Source organism: Haematobia irritans, chromosome 1 (assembly GCF_050003625.1).
Source record: "Haematobia irritans isolate KBUSLIRL chromosome 1, ASM5000362v1, whole genome shotgun sequence".
In the NCBI taxonomy this organism is placed as follows: domain Eukaryota; kingdom Metazoa; phylum Arthropoda; class Insecta; order Diptera; family Muscidae; genus Haematobia; species Haematobia irritans.
In genome coordinates, this window is record NC_134397.1 from 17,836,346 (window position 1) to 17,852,123 (window position 15,778).

The 15,778-nt window shown below is 20.4% G+C and overlaps 1 protein-coding gene across 2 annotated transcripts in view; it reads left to right on the forward strand.

Moving 5' to 3' along the window:
- Nucleotides 1-15,778, forward strand: part of wat (waterproof) — a 225,003-nt gene that overhangs the window by 57,189 nt on the left and 152,036 nt on the right. The window contains exon 2 of one of the 2 annotated variants that reach the window (XM_075289488.1): nt 9,572-9,602. The exons of the other annotated variant lie outside the window; for it this stretch is intronic. The gene's annotated coding sequence lies outside the window, so the exon portion shown is untranslated. The remainder of the gene's footprint in view (nt 1-9,571; nt 9,603-15,778) is intronic. 2 annotated transcript variants of the gene reach the window in all.

The following is a 15,778-nucleotide window of genomic DNA, read 5'->3' on the forward strand; positions in this document are numbered from 1 at the left end:
TTTTAATGTATTTTGATTATTATTTTTTTCATGTATTTTAATTATTACTTTTATCAAAACCAAACAATTTTTCGATTCCTTTTTTTAATTAATACCTTTTTCCCAATTAATTTAACGTAATTGAATTTTAATTTAATTTAAGTCAGTTTTTATTCCTTTCCATATAATTTAATGCTAATGTTATTTTATTTTTTTATTGAAAAAAAATTTTAATATTATTAAATTTACATTTACATAATTTCAATTACATTTAATTTTTTTTTTTATAAAATTTAAGATATAATCTGCATTGCAATAATAAATGATTGCAATGCAGATTAAATCTTAAATGTTATAAAAAAAAAAAATTAAATGTAATTGAAATTATGTAAATGTAAATTTAATAAAATTTAAATTTTTTTTCAATAAAAAAATAAAATAATGAAAAAAAAAATAAATTTAATAAAATTTGAAATTTTTTTTATCAATAAAAAATAAAATAACATTAGCATTAAATTATATGGAAAGGAATAAAAACTGACTTAAATTAAATTAAAATTCAAATATGTTCAATTACTTGGGAAAAAGGTATTAATTAAAAAGGAATCGAAAAATTGTTTGATTTTGATAAAAGTAATAATTAAAATCATTAAAAAAATAATAATTAAAATACATTTAAAAATAAAACAATTAAATTGTATTTAATATTTAATAATTAGAGGTCATGATTTCTTTTTTATTATATATTTACTGTATGATTAAAATTAAAAATAATTAAATAATTTATTTTAATTATATAGTTTTATATTTTTAACGTAATAATTTATAAAATTTTTAAAATTTTTATAACAAATTACATTTAGTTTAACATAATTTAGTTTTGATTTAATTTAATTATAATGTGAATTAATTTTTTTTATTAAAATATTTTTTTTTTTTCAATTTAATTTAATTTTGATTTACATCAATTCTCTTAAAATGTATATTTTAGTTGATTATATTTATATTTACTGTATGATTAAAATTAAAAATAATTAAATAATTTATTTTAATTATATAGTTTTATATTTTTAACGTAATAATTTATAAAATTTTTAATAAATGTAATTGAAATTATGTAAATGTAAAATTAATAATATTAAAAAAAATCAATAAAAAATAAAATAACATTAGCATTAAATTATATGGAAAGGCATAAAAACTGACTTAAATTAAAATTCAAATATGTTCAATTAATTGCGAAAAAGGTATTAATTAAAAAGGAATCGAAAAATTGTTTGATTTTGATAAAAGTAATAATTAAAATACAAGAAAAAATAATAATTAAAATACATTAAAAAATGTAACAATTAAATTGTATTTAATATTTAATAATTAGAGGTCATGATTTCTTTTTTATTATATATTTACTGTATGATTAAAATTAAAATTGAAATTAAAAATAATTTATTTTAATTATATAGTTTTCTATTTTTAACGTAATAATTTATAAAATTTTTTAAATTGTTATAACAAATTACATTTAATTTAAGATAATTTAGTTTTGATTTAATTTAATTATAATGTGAATTAATTTTTTTATTAAAATATATATTTTTTTTCAATTTAATTTAATTTTGATTTACATCAATTCTCTTAAAATGTATATTTTAGTTGATTATATTTATATTTACTGTATGATTAAAATTAAAAATAATTAAATAATTTATTTTAATTATATAGTTTTATATTTTTAACGTAATAATTTATAATTTTTTTAATAAATGTAATTGAAATTATGTAAATGTAAAATTAATAATATTAAAAAAAAAATCAATAAAAAAACAAAATAACATTACCATTAAATTATATGGAAAGGAATAAAAACTGACTTAAATTAAATTAAAATTCAAATATGTTCAATTACTTGGGAAAAAGGTATTACTTAAAAAGGAATCGAAAAATTGTTTGATTTTGATAAAAGTAGTAATTAAAATCATTAATTAATTAATTAATACATTTAAAAATAAAACAATTAAATTGTATTTAATATTTAATAATTAGAGGTCATGATTTCTTTTTTATTATATATTAACTGTATGATTAAAATTAAAAATAATTAAATAATTTATTTTAATTATATAGTTTTATATTTTTAACGTAATTAATTATAAAATTTTTAAAATTTTTATAACAAATTACATTTAATTTAACATAATTTAGTTTTGATTTAATTTAATTATAATGTGAATTATTTTTTTTTTATTAAAATATATATTTTTTCAATTTTATTTAATTTTGATTTACATCAATTCTCTTAAAATGTATATTTTAGTTGATTAAACTTAAATAGTTAATTATATTTAAATTTAGTTTATTTTTAATTTCAACAAATTAAATTGAATTGATTTGAAATTAATTGCATTGAAAAAATTTAAATTGAATTGAACAAAAAGCAATTTTAATGATTTTTAAATTAATTTAATATTAAGTGCAAAATTTTTCTTCAATTTAAAATTAAACCGCTAACAAATGTATTTATTTTATTGTTTTATTAGCTTCTAACGGAGCTATATGAAAATGGTCGTTAAATGAATATAAATTAATTTAATTGTAATCTTATTTTTATTTGCATTATTATTAATTATACTTTTTATTTATTTTTTTTTGTTTTGAATTTATTTATATGTATTTTATTTTAATTCAATTTAATTTGTTTTATTTTGAAATAACGAAAATATTTAAGCTTTAATGTGTATGCAGAAATTTTTGTGATTTTCATAAAAGTAGTAATAATGAAGAAAAACTTACACAAAACAATTTTAATATTTAAATAGTTTTATTTGTAATTAAATTCATTGTATTAATTTATAATTTTTTAATCAAAAATTAAATTATATTTAACATAATTTAATTTTATTCAATTTAGATTAAATTTATAAAAATTTTATGTTAATGTTAATTTATTTTTTATGAAACTAAATTTTTTAATAATTCAATTAATAATTTAAATTTAATTTAATAAAAAAATATAATTGAATTTATTTAAGTAAAAAAAAATAAATTAAATATTTAAAATAAAATATTTAAGCTTTAATGTGTATGCAGAAAATTTTGTGATTTTCATAAAAGTAGTAATAACGAAGAAAAACATAAACAAAACAATTTTAATAATTAAATAAATTTATTTATAATTAAATTCATTATAATAATTAATAATATGTTAAGCACAAATTAAATTATATTTAACATAATTTAATTTTATTAAATTTTGATTCAGTTTATAATAATTTTATGTTAATGTTAATTTATTTTTTATGAAACTAAATTTACTAATAATTCAATTAATAATTTAAATTTAATTTAATAAAAAAATGTAATTGAATTTATTTAAGTAAAAAAAAAATAAATTAAATATTTAAAATAAAATATTTAAGCTTTAATGTGTATGCAAAAAATTTTGTAATTTTCATAAAAGTAGTAATAATGAAGAAAAACTTAAACACAACAATTTTAATAATTAAATAGTTTGATTTCTTATTAAATTCATTATAATAATTAATAACACAAATTAAATTATATTTAACATAATTTAATTTTGATTTAATTTATGCAATTTTGATTCAATTTATAATAATTTTATGTTAATGTTAATTTTTTTTATGAAAATAAATTTACTAATAATTCAATTAATAATTTAAAATTAATTTAATAAAAAATATAATTGAATTTATTTAAGTAAAAAAATAGCTTTAATGTGTATGCAGAAAATTTGATTTTCATAAAAGTAGTAATAATGAAGAAAAACTTAAACAAAATAGTTTTAATAATTAAATAGTTTTATTTCTAATTAAATTCATTATAATAATTAATAATATTTTAATCACAAATTAAATTATATTTAACATAATTTAATTTTGATTTTATTTAATTCTAATTTGATTCAATTTATAATAATTTAATGTTAATTTATTTTTTATGAAAATAAATTTACTAATAATTCAATTAATAATTTAAATTTAATAAAAAAATATAATTGTATTTATTTAAGTTAAAAAAAATTAAATTAAATTAAAAATAATTTAATTGTATTTTCCTATATTTTCCTTAACATTTTTCTTAGTGCTCATATGTGTGGTAGCATACCATTTGTAATGGCTCTTGCTAGCATTGCTGCTATTCCTTCAAAGCGCATGCTCGCCATTCATGCACATTGACCTTGTCTTTTTGTTGGTGTTTTGTGTATTGAAAAAGACAACAAAATCCCAACAAAAATTAAAACAGAAACGTTCAGCTATCGTCAATGCACTTCTGCAGTGGTTTTCCTTGTAATTATTTTCGACATTATTACATTACAACAGCAACGACGATGACGATGATGCCGTAGTTGTTGTGGTTATCCATTGTAAACTTGATAATGGGAGGAGAGAGAGGAGGCTATGAGTGGCTATGTGCCTCTACCCAAACGGTTAGACATAGATCTACTAGCGATTTGTACCAATTTGAACTGTTCGAATATACATGCATGGATCTTGTTGTTAGTTTAAGTTGATTTAGTAGTTTTGTTTTTAGCCAATATTTTCGGGGTAGGTACATAGAATTTTTAGACATTAAAGCATTTGTTCATTTATTTCCATTGGTTTTGGCAAGAATCCGGTAGACCTCTCTCTCTCTTTTTGCTTCTAGTCAAGAGTGTACGAATTTAAGAATTCTCTTTGCTTCTACTCATGTATATGAATTTGAGGAAAATGTCGATAATGCAGTGCAATTGCATAAAATAGTGGATAAACTTGTAATGCGTTTTTACTAAGGGTAGGAAGGATGAACGAGCCATCTCTTGATATATGAATAATGGAGATTGGGAGGCATTCATATTGGTATGGTTATTGGTACAACTTCATAGCTATAATCAGATCTAAAATAGCAGTTGGAAATTTTAAATATATATTTTTTTCATATAAAAAAAAAATAAAATTATAAACTCAAGTCGCTACTACATTTCTATATAAAGTATCTAGCTACCGAAAACATGTTCTTTTGATTTATTTCTCTAGGCTTAACTCATTAAAATGCAACTTTTTCTTATTTTAATTGAAATTTCATGGTTAAGTAAGATTCTATTCTATTTAGACTTAGCCACAGCCACAAAAATTCAATGCAACACCGTGAAGTATTAACAATTAAATTGTGTTTAATTGTAAAATGCATTTGTTATTGTTGCTTGTCTCTATCAAGCAATGCCACATAATTGTGCGGACTTGATGTAAAATATCTTGTAAATTTAGTTACTAATATGCGACCTCCTCTCGTCAAATCAGTTTGACCTTAAAACAATGTATGAAGTTAATGTTGGTAATAATCCAAATAGATATTCGATTTTAAAAATTGATTCTTATGTATGGGTAATATTAAAACCAGTCGATGTAAAAGCCATATATCTTGTGTTAGAATTTTGAGAAAAATATATGCATGTTGGTAAAATTGAAGAGATTTATTTGTGAATAAAGGACGACTGGTTGCAATAATATTTTGCATTGCGTGGGGACCTTTGCACTTGCTGGTTCACATAACTATAAAATATCCATCATTAGTGACCAGAAATCATTGATTTTTGTTCTTGTAATGCATATTTCGATATTTGACTGTTAGGGCGTATATTATATTTCGAGAAATAAAATTTTGACAAAATTTTTTAAAGAAATAAAATTTTTAACAAAATTTTCTATAGAAATAAAATTTTGACAAAATTTTCCATAGTAATAAAATGTTGACAAAATTTTCTATAGAAATAAAATGTTGACAAAATTTTCTATAGAAATAAAATATTGACAAAATTTACTATAGAAATAAAATGTTGATAAAATTTTCCATAGAAATAGAGTTTTGATAAAATTTTCAAAAAAATAAAATTTTGACAAAACTTGTTAACAAAAAAGTGTTAACAAAATTTTCTATAGAAATAAAATTATGACAAAATTTATTATGGAAATAAAATTTTGACAACAAAATATCCATCATTTGTAACCAAAAATCATTGATTTTTATTCTTGTATTGCATATCCAATATTTGAATGTTAAAATTTTCTATAGAAATAAAAGTTTGACAAAATTTTCTATAGAAATAAAATATTGACAAAATTTACTATAGAAATAAAATTTTGACAAAATTTTCCATAGAAATAGAATTTTGACAAAATTTTCTATCGAAATAAAATTTTGACAAAATTATTTTAGAGAAATAAAATTTTTAACAAAATTTTCTATAGAAATAAAATTTTGACAAAATGTTCTATAGAAATAAAATATTGACAAAATTTTCCACAGAAATAGAATTTTGACAAAATTTTCTATAGAAATAAAATTTTGACAAAACTTTTTAGAGACATAAAATGGTTAACAAAATTTTTTATAGAAATAAAATTTTGACAAAATTTTTTAGAGAAATAAAATTTTGACAAAATTTTCTATAGAAATAAAATTGTGACAAAATTTTCTATAGAAATAAAATTTTGGCAAACAATTTATTTCTATAGACATAAAATTTTGTCTACATTTTTTATAAAAATAAATTTTTGTCAAAATTGTTATAGAAATAAAATTTTGACAAAAATTTCTATAGAAATAAAATTTTGACAAAAATTTCTATAGAAATAAAATTTTGACAAAATGTTCGTTAGAAATCAAATTTTGATAAAATTTTCTTTGGAAATAAAATTTTTACAAAACTTTCCATAGAAATAAAATTTTGACAAAATTTTCTATAGAAATAAAATTTTGAGAAAATTTTCTATAAAAACAAAAAGGGAAATAAAATTGTTAACAAAATTTTTCTATAGAAGTAAAATTTTGAAAAATTGTTATAGAAATAAAATTAAATATAATAATAAATAAAATGTTATTTCTATAGAAAATTTTTGTCAAAATTTTACTTCTATAAAACATTTGGTAAAATTTTTTGTTTCTATTGAAAATTTTGTCAATATTTTATTTCTGTAGAAAATTTTGCCAAATTTTTTCAACATTTTATTGCTATAGAAAATTGTGTCAAAATTTTATTTCTATAGAAATTTTTGTCAAAATTTTATTTCTATAACAATTTTGTCAAAATTTTATTTCTATGGAAAATGTTGTCAAATTTTGTATCTCTATAGAAAATTTTCTATAGAAAATTTTGTCAACATTTTTTTCTATAGACGACACAATTGTCTATAGAAAAAAATGTTGACAACATTTATTTCTATTGAAAATTTTGTCAAATTTTTTGTTTGTATAGAAAATTTTGTAAAATTTTTTGTTTCTATAGAACATTTTCTCAAAATTTTATTTCTATGAAAATTTTTGTCAAAATTTTATTTCTATAGACAATTTTGTCAAACATTTATTTATATAGAAAATTTTGTCAAAATTTTATTTCTATTGAAAATTTTGTCAAATTTTTTATTTGTATAGAAAATTTTCCCAAAATTTTATTTCTATAGAAAATTTTGTCAAAATTTTATTTCTATAGAAAATTTTGTCAAAATTTTACTTCTATAGAAAAATTTGGCAAAATTTTATTTCTATAGAAACATTTAGCAAAATTTTATTTCTATCGATTTTTTTTTCAAAATTTTATTTCAAGAGAAAATTTTGTCAATTTTTTTGTTTCTATAGAAAACTTTGTCAAAATATTACTTCTATCAAAAATGTTGTCAAATTTCTTGTTTCTATAGAAAATTTGTGCAAAATTTTATTTCTATCGAAAATTTTGCCACATTTTTTCAAAATTTTATTTCCATAAAAAATTGTGTCAAAATTTTATTTCTATGGAAAATGTTGTCAAATTTTGTATTTCTATAGAAAATTTTGTCAAATTTTTTTTCTATAGACAATTGTGTCAAACATTTATTTCTATAGGTAATTTTGTCAAAATTTTATTTCTATAGGTAATTTTGTCAAAATTTCATCAAAATTTTATTTCTATAGAAAAATTTTTCAAAATTTTATTTCTGTAGAATATTTGGTCAACATTTTATTTGTCAAAGTTTTATTTCTATAGAAAATTTTGTCAAAACATTATTTCTATAGAACATTTTCTTAAAATTTTATTTCTATAGAAAATTTTTTCAAAATTTTATTTCGTTAGACAATTTTGTCAAACTTTTATTTCTATAGAAAATTTTGTCAAAATTTTATTTGTCTACAACATTTCCTCAAAATTTTATTTCTATACAAAATTTTCTCAAAATTTTATTTCTATAGAAAATGCTATCCAAATGTTATTTCCATAAAAAAATTTTGGCAAAATTTTATTTCTATAGAAAAATTTGTCAATGTTTTTTTTTCTGTAGAAAAGTTTGTCAAACTTTTAGTTCTATAGGGAGCCACCGTGGTGCAATGGTTAGCATGCCCGCCTTGCATACACAAGGTCGTGGATTCGATTCCTGCTACGACCGAACACCAAAAAGTTTTTCAGCAGGGGATTATCCCATCTCAGTAATGCTGGTGACATTTCTGAGGGTTCAAAGCTTCTCTAAGTGGTTTCACTGGAATGTGGAACGCCGTTCGGACTCGGCTATAAAAAGGAGGTCCCTTGTCATTGAGCTTAACATGGAATCGGGCAGCACTCAGTGATAAGAGAGAAGTTCACCACTGTGGTATCACAATGGACTGAATAGTCTAAGTGAGCCTGATACACCGGGCTGCCACATAACCTAACCTAGTTCTATAGGAAATTTTGTCAAAATTTTATTTCTATGGAAAATTTTGTCAAAATGTTATTTTTTTAGAAAGTTTTGTCAAACTTTTATTTCTACTGAAAATTTTGTCAAACTTTTATTTAAATAGAAATTTCTTTATTTCTATAGTAAATCTTATAAAAAAAATTCTTTTTGTATAGAAAATATTTTCAAAATTTTATTTCTATGGAAAATTGTGTCAAAATGTTATTCCTCTAGAAATTTTTGTCAAAAAATTCTATAGAAAAGGGAGACAGTATGGAACTTTGGGTAAACCGAAAAATACTCTGGGAACACTGGGTGGTGGTCTTCCATCCAGCACAACAAACGCCGCCCACAATACCATCCTTATTCCTTCATCACTGTTATTGCCAATCAAGTGAGAGTCAATTGAGTTTATCTCTTTGCTGAAATCGAACTGGATTGGCTTGACTCGTTCAGATGGTACCCTCTTGGCTGCGGCATGGTTCAGGTGGTTTACCCCTCTGCACTTTATCAGGTGCTGGTGGGTGAGTAGGTCGCAGTGTTGCCCCACCGAGATCATTTGCAGTGATATCCAGTGGCAATCGTAGTTGTCACAGTTGGTAGAATTCTACCAAAAATGGTAGATTTTTTTAACCGTTTGGTAGATTTGTAAAATTCTCTGTTTTGGAAGATTTTGCAAAATATTCCTCTCAAACACTAAGAGGCATTTCACATTTTTTAATAGCAATAAAAATTTTGATACAATTTTATATAGAAATAAAATGTTGTCAACATTTTCTATAGAAATAAAATTTTGACAACATTTTTTTAAAGAAATAAAATTTAAACTTGCAATCTAATCTCTTAAAATAAAATTTAACAAAATATAAGTTTTCTAATTGTTGTCTATATTTTTATTCATTTCGTTACAGTTGGGATTCTTATAAATATTAAAATTTTAAGGTAAGTCTTGTATTAAAAAATGAACACAAATATGATTTTTTCTCCAAATGACATTATTATTGATTGAAATATTAAAAAAAAAACAAATAATTGACGTTTAAATTGAAAAAAAAAAAATAATAATGGGAAGAATTTCAAGAAATACATCATGGAAATAATAAGCAAATAATTCAATATATATTTTTTTAAATAATCATGATTGATTGATGGCTAAATAAAGACATGGAGCGTAATTGAAACATATGTGTTCGTTTTGTTGTCATTCCTTAAGTTCTTATTAATCTAAGTTGGCAGCTATTCAAATTATATTGCAATATCCAAATGATAGATATTTAACAATTTGAAGAAGGAGGATTGGGGAGGAGGAGGATTCTATTGTAGTGATCCTTATCTGTTTATTTTTTTTGCGATGTCAATCTTAGAAGCTATACTCTTCTCAGTGATTTCCTTTGTCTGTTATGTTCATAGGAACTTTATTGTTTTTTTTTAATGGAATATTTTCTATGCCTTATTGCGGTAGTTTTTTTGTTTGCATTTTTTTCTAATGAAGCCAATCAATCAATCATTTCAATTTGTCAATCATTTCTGTTGTTTACAATTTGAGACATATAGAGATGCATTATTTTTTGTTTTTTAATTTAAAATTCATAAATGATATTGTGGATGGTAGTTTGTATAAATGTGATGTGTGGTCTTTATCACGGTAGAAATCTGCTAAAAATAGTAGATTTTTTCTATTTAATAGATTGGTAGAATTCTTGATATTTTGGTAGATTTTGCAAAATATTTCTCTCCAACTAAAAGGTACATTAATTTTCTGTAGAAATAAAATTTTGACAAATTTGCTATAGAAATAGAATTTTGACAAATTTGCTATAGAAATTTTTTCTATAAAAACAGAATTTTGACAAAATTTTCTATTTGACAATATTTCTATTTTCTTTATTTTTTTGTTTTCGGTCATACTATCAAAGTCCATTGTAAGTTCTCCCATTTCGTAAAATAAGAGGAAAATATCCCCTTATTCTCCATGACATGTTCGTGGAAAATATGTATCCTTTTTGTTATTTACTGCATTTTAATTTTTATCGAAGTCCAGTGAATTTTTATCGAAGTCCAATTTGTCAAAGGATGTTGACAAAATTTTCTATAGAAATAAAATTTTGACAAAATTTTTCAAAGAAATAAAATTTTGGTAGAAATAAAATAGAAATACAATTTTGACAAAATATTCTATAGAAATAAAACTTTTAACAAAATTTTCTATCGAATTAAAATTTTGAAAACAATTTCAATAGAAATACAATTTTGACAAAATCTTCTATAGAATTAAAATTTAGGCAAAATTTTCTATAGAAATAAAATTTTGACATAATTTTCTATCGAATTAAAATTTTGACATAAATTTCTATAGAAATAAAATTGTGACAAAATTTTCTATAAAAATACAATTTTGACAAAATCTTCTATAGAATTAAAATTTTGGCAAAATTTTCTATAGAAATAAAGTTTTGACAAAATTTGTTATAGAAATAAAATTTTGACTACATTTTCTATAGAAATAAAATTTTTACAAAATTTTCTCTGGAAACAAAATTTTCTATAGAAATAAAAATTTGACAAAATTTTTTATAGAAATAATCTTTTGAATCTTTATCGAAGTCCAGAGAGCAAAACTTGTCAAAAGTTGTTGACAAAATTTTCTATAGAAATAAAATTTTGACATAAAATTCTATAGAAATAAAATTTTGACATAATTTTCTATTGAAATAAAATTTTGACGTAATTTTCTATAGAAATAAAATTTTGACATAACTTTCTATAGAAATGAAATTATAACAAAATTTTGTATAGAAATGAAATTATAACAAAATTTTGTATAGAAATAAAATTTTGACACAATTTTCTATAGAAATAAAATTTTTACAAAATTTTCTATGGAAATAAAATTTTGACAAAATCTTCTATAGAAATAAAAATTTGACAAAATTTTCTAGAGAAATAAAATTTTGAATTTTTATCGAAGTCCAGAGAGCAAAATTTGTCAAAAGTTGTTGACAAAATTTTCTATAGAAATAAAAAGTTGGACATAAAATTCTATTGAGATAAAATTTTGACAAAATATTCTATAGAAATGAAATTTTGACAAAATTTTCTATAGAAATAAAATTTTCACAAAATTTTCTATACAAATGAAATTATAACAAAATTTTTTATAAATAAAATTTTGAGAAAATTTTCTATAGAAATAAAAATTTGCAAAATTTTCTATAGAAATAAAATTTTGAATTTTTATCGAAGTCCAGAGAGCAAAATTTGTCAAAAGTTGTTGACAAAATTTTCTATAGAAATAAAATTTTGACATAAAATTCTATAGAAGTAAAATATTTACAAAATATTCTATAGAAATAAAATTTTAACAAAATTTTCTATAGAAATAAAATTTTGACAAAATCTTCTATAGAATTTAAATTTTGACAAAATTTTCTATAGAAATACAATTTTGACAAAATCTTTACAGAATTAAAATTTTCTATAGAAATACAATCTTGAAAAAATCTTCTATAGAGAAATAAAATCTTGGCATAAATTTCTATAAATATAAAATTTTGACAAAATTTTCTATAGAAATAAAACGTTGAAAAAAATCTTCTACAGGATTTAAGTTTTGACAAAATTTTCTATAGAAATACAATTTTGACAAAATCTTCTATAGAATTAAAATTTTGACAAAATTTTCTATAGAAATACAATTTTGACAAAATCTTCCATAGAATTAAAATTTTGACAAAATTTTCTATAGAAATAAAATTTTGACAAAATCTTCTATAGAATTAAAATTTTGACAAAATTTTCTATAGAAGTAAAATTTTGAGAAAATATTTTATAGAAATAAAATTTTGACCAAATTTTCTATAGAAATAAAATTTTTACAAAAGTTTCTATGGAAATAAAATGTTGACAAAATTTTCGATAGAAACAAAAATTTGACAAAATTTTCTATATAAATAAAATCGTGACATAATTTGCTATAGAAATAAAATTTTGACATAAACTTCTATAGAAATAAAATTATGACAAAATTTTCTAAGAAATAAAAATTTGACAAAATTTTCTTAGAAATAAAATTTTGACAAATTTTTCCATAGAAATGAAATTATAACAAAATTTTGTATGGAAATAAAATTTTGACAAAATTTTCTATAGAAATAAAAATTTGACAAAATCTTCTATAGAATTGAAATTTTAACAAAATTTTCTATAGAAATAAAATTTTGACAATATGTTCTATAGAATTAAAATTTTAACAAAATTTTCTATAGAATTAAAATTTTGACAACATTTTCTATAGAAATAAAATTTTGAATTTTTATCGAAGTCCAGAGAGCAAAATTTGTCAAAAGTTGTTGACAAAATTTTCTATAGAAATAAAATTTTGACAATTTTCTATAGAAATAAAATTTTGACATAAATTTCCATAGAAATAAACTTTTGACAAAATTTTCTATAAAAATAAAATTTTGACAAAATTTTCTATAGAATTAAAATTTTGACAAAATTTTTTATGGAAATAAAATTTTTATAAAATTTTCTATGGAAATAAAATTTTGAAAAAATTTTCTATGGAAATAAAATTTTGAAAAAATTTTCTATAGACATAAAATTTTGAAAAAATTTTCTATGGAAATAAAATTTTGAAAAAATTTTCTATAGACATAAAATTTTGAAAAAAATTTTCTATAGAAATAAAATTTTGACAAAATTTTCTATAGAAATAAAATTTTTAATTTTTATCGAAGTCCAGAGAGCAAAATTTGTCAAAAGTTGTTGATAAAATTTTCTATACAAATAAAATTTTGACAAAATTTCCCATAGAAATAAAATTTTAACAAAATTTTCTATAGAAATTAAATTTTTAAAAAAATTTCTATAGAAATAAAATTTTGACATAATTTTCTATAGAAATAAAATTTAGACAAAATTTTCTATACAAATAAAATTTTCTAGAAAAATAAAATTTTGACAAAGTTTTCTATAGAAACAAACAAAATGACAGCATTTTCTATAGAAATAAAATTGACAAAATTTTCTATAGAAATAAAATTTTGACAAAATTTACTATTGAAATAATATTTTGACAAAATTTTCTACAGAAATACAATTTTGACAAAATTTTCCATAGAGATTAAATTTTTAAAAAATTTTCTATAGAAATAACATTTTGACATAATTTTCTATAGAAAAAAAAATTTTGACAACATTTTCTATAGAAATAAAATTTTGACATAATTTTCTATACAAATAAAATTTTGACAAAATTTTTCATAGAAATAAAATTTTAACAAAATTTTCTATAGAAATCCAATTTTGACAAAGTTTTCTATAGAAATTAAATTTTTAAAAAATTTTCTATAGAAATAAAATTTTGACATAATTTTCTATAGAATTTTTGACAAAATTTTCTATAGAAATAAAATTTTGACAAAATTTTCTATAGAAATACAATTTTGACAAAATACTCTATAAAAATAAAATTTTAACAAAAATTTCTTTGGAAATAAAATTTTGACAAGATTTTCTATAGAAATAAAATTGCACATAATTTGCTATAGAAATAAAATTTTGACACAAAATTCTATAGAAATAGAATTTTGACAAAATCTTCTATTGACAAAATTTTCTATAGAAATAAAATTTTGAATTACAATTTTGACAAAATTTTCTATACAAATAAAATTTTGACAAAATTTTCTTTAGAAATAAAATTTTGACAACATTTTCCATAGAAATAAAATTTTAACAAAATTTTCTATAGAAATAAAATTTTGACAAAATTTTCTATAGAAATAAAATTTTGAATTTTTATCGAAGTCCAGTGAGCAGAATTTGTCAAAAGATATTGACACATCTTTCCCACAATATTTTAGAATTAAAATTGACATAGAAAAATCTCCAATATCATAAACACTATTTGTAAAGATACGAAAACTTCTTCTACGAAACTTCATAATATGTCAGTGTGTAAAACCACAAAAGATTCTACTGTCCAATTCAGACAACTGCCAATGCTAGTGCGCATCTATACAACTTGATGATGGTGAATACCAGATAGTGTGCTGCATAACCAACTTGTATTTTGGAAAAATTACTATTATGCGGTGGCTGATTGATGCCTCTCTTTGGAGGTTAACCTTTGGTTTTTATAAAAATAAAGTTCTCTGGCAACTGGGGTTTCCAAGCAAATATGTTTGTGAATTTGTTTGTAAAAAGTATAGCACTTGGTGGTATATTAAAAAAAAGTACCACAATAGTCACCGCCTAAGAAAGTGGCACAAAAATACTACTGACCCGACAAATTTTAATCAAAGTTTCATCAATCTGAACTAATTCTAATTCAATAGGAATACTTCAAATAATCGATGGGTTCAATTTTTGTAATTTTATTTTCAATGTTTTTTTTTTTAAGTTTTTTGTGATATTTAAATTTTCAAAAATAAATAAAGACGTCCAAATGTGGTATTTTCTAAGACTTGTCCAAAAGAATTTCACCGAAAGTGAAAACTATTGACAGAGGATCTCGGGATGCACCTAAAATGGAATGTTTGTGCAATAACTACCAATAATTTTGTTTTTGCTGTGGAGCGTAGCCAAATACTTGCCGATATAGTCACATAATTTAGGGCAATCCAATTTAGGGACCTATTGCCAAATGATTGCATTATATTAAAAAATAATAATAACACGAATAACAAATTGGCAACAAATATTTGAATTAAGGTAAAATGCGAAATAAATATCGAATGACACCCTCCAAGCAATATTCAGGATGACAACAACCAACCCATGGGTTGGTGACCAAATCAACCTCAACCTAACCGAATACATCAATTTCAGACAGACAGTTAGCCAGTCAGTCAACCATTGAACCACCGAGCTAGCGAATCAACAAAACCAACCAACCAACCAGACAGACAGACAGTGTCACTTTAAATAAAATGCACAGAAAAATTGTGAAATAAATATTTACTCAATGGTAATTTGTTAATTACACGGCAACGGTATGCATTTAACTTAATTTGCCATTTTTGGGTGAATTTGTTAATAATTTCATTAAGCCTCTGTATGGCAGCATGTCAATAGGGAAATGAACGATTATATAAATTCCGAGAATAATG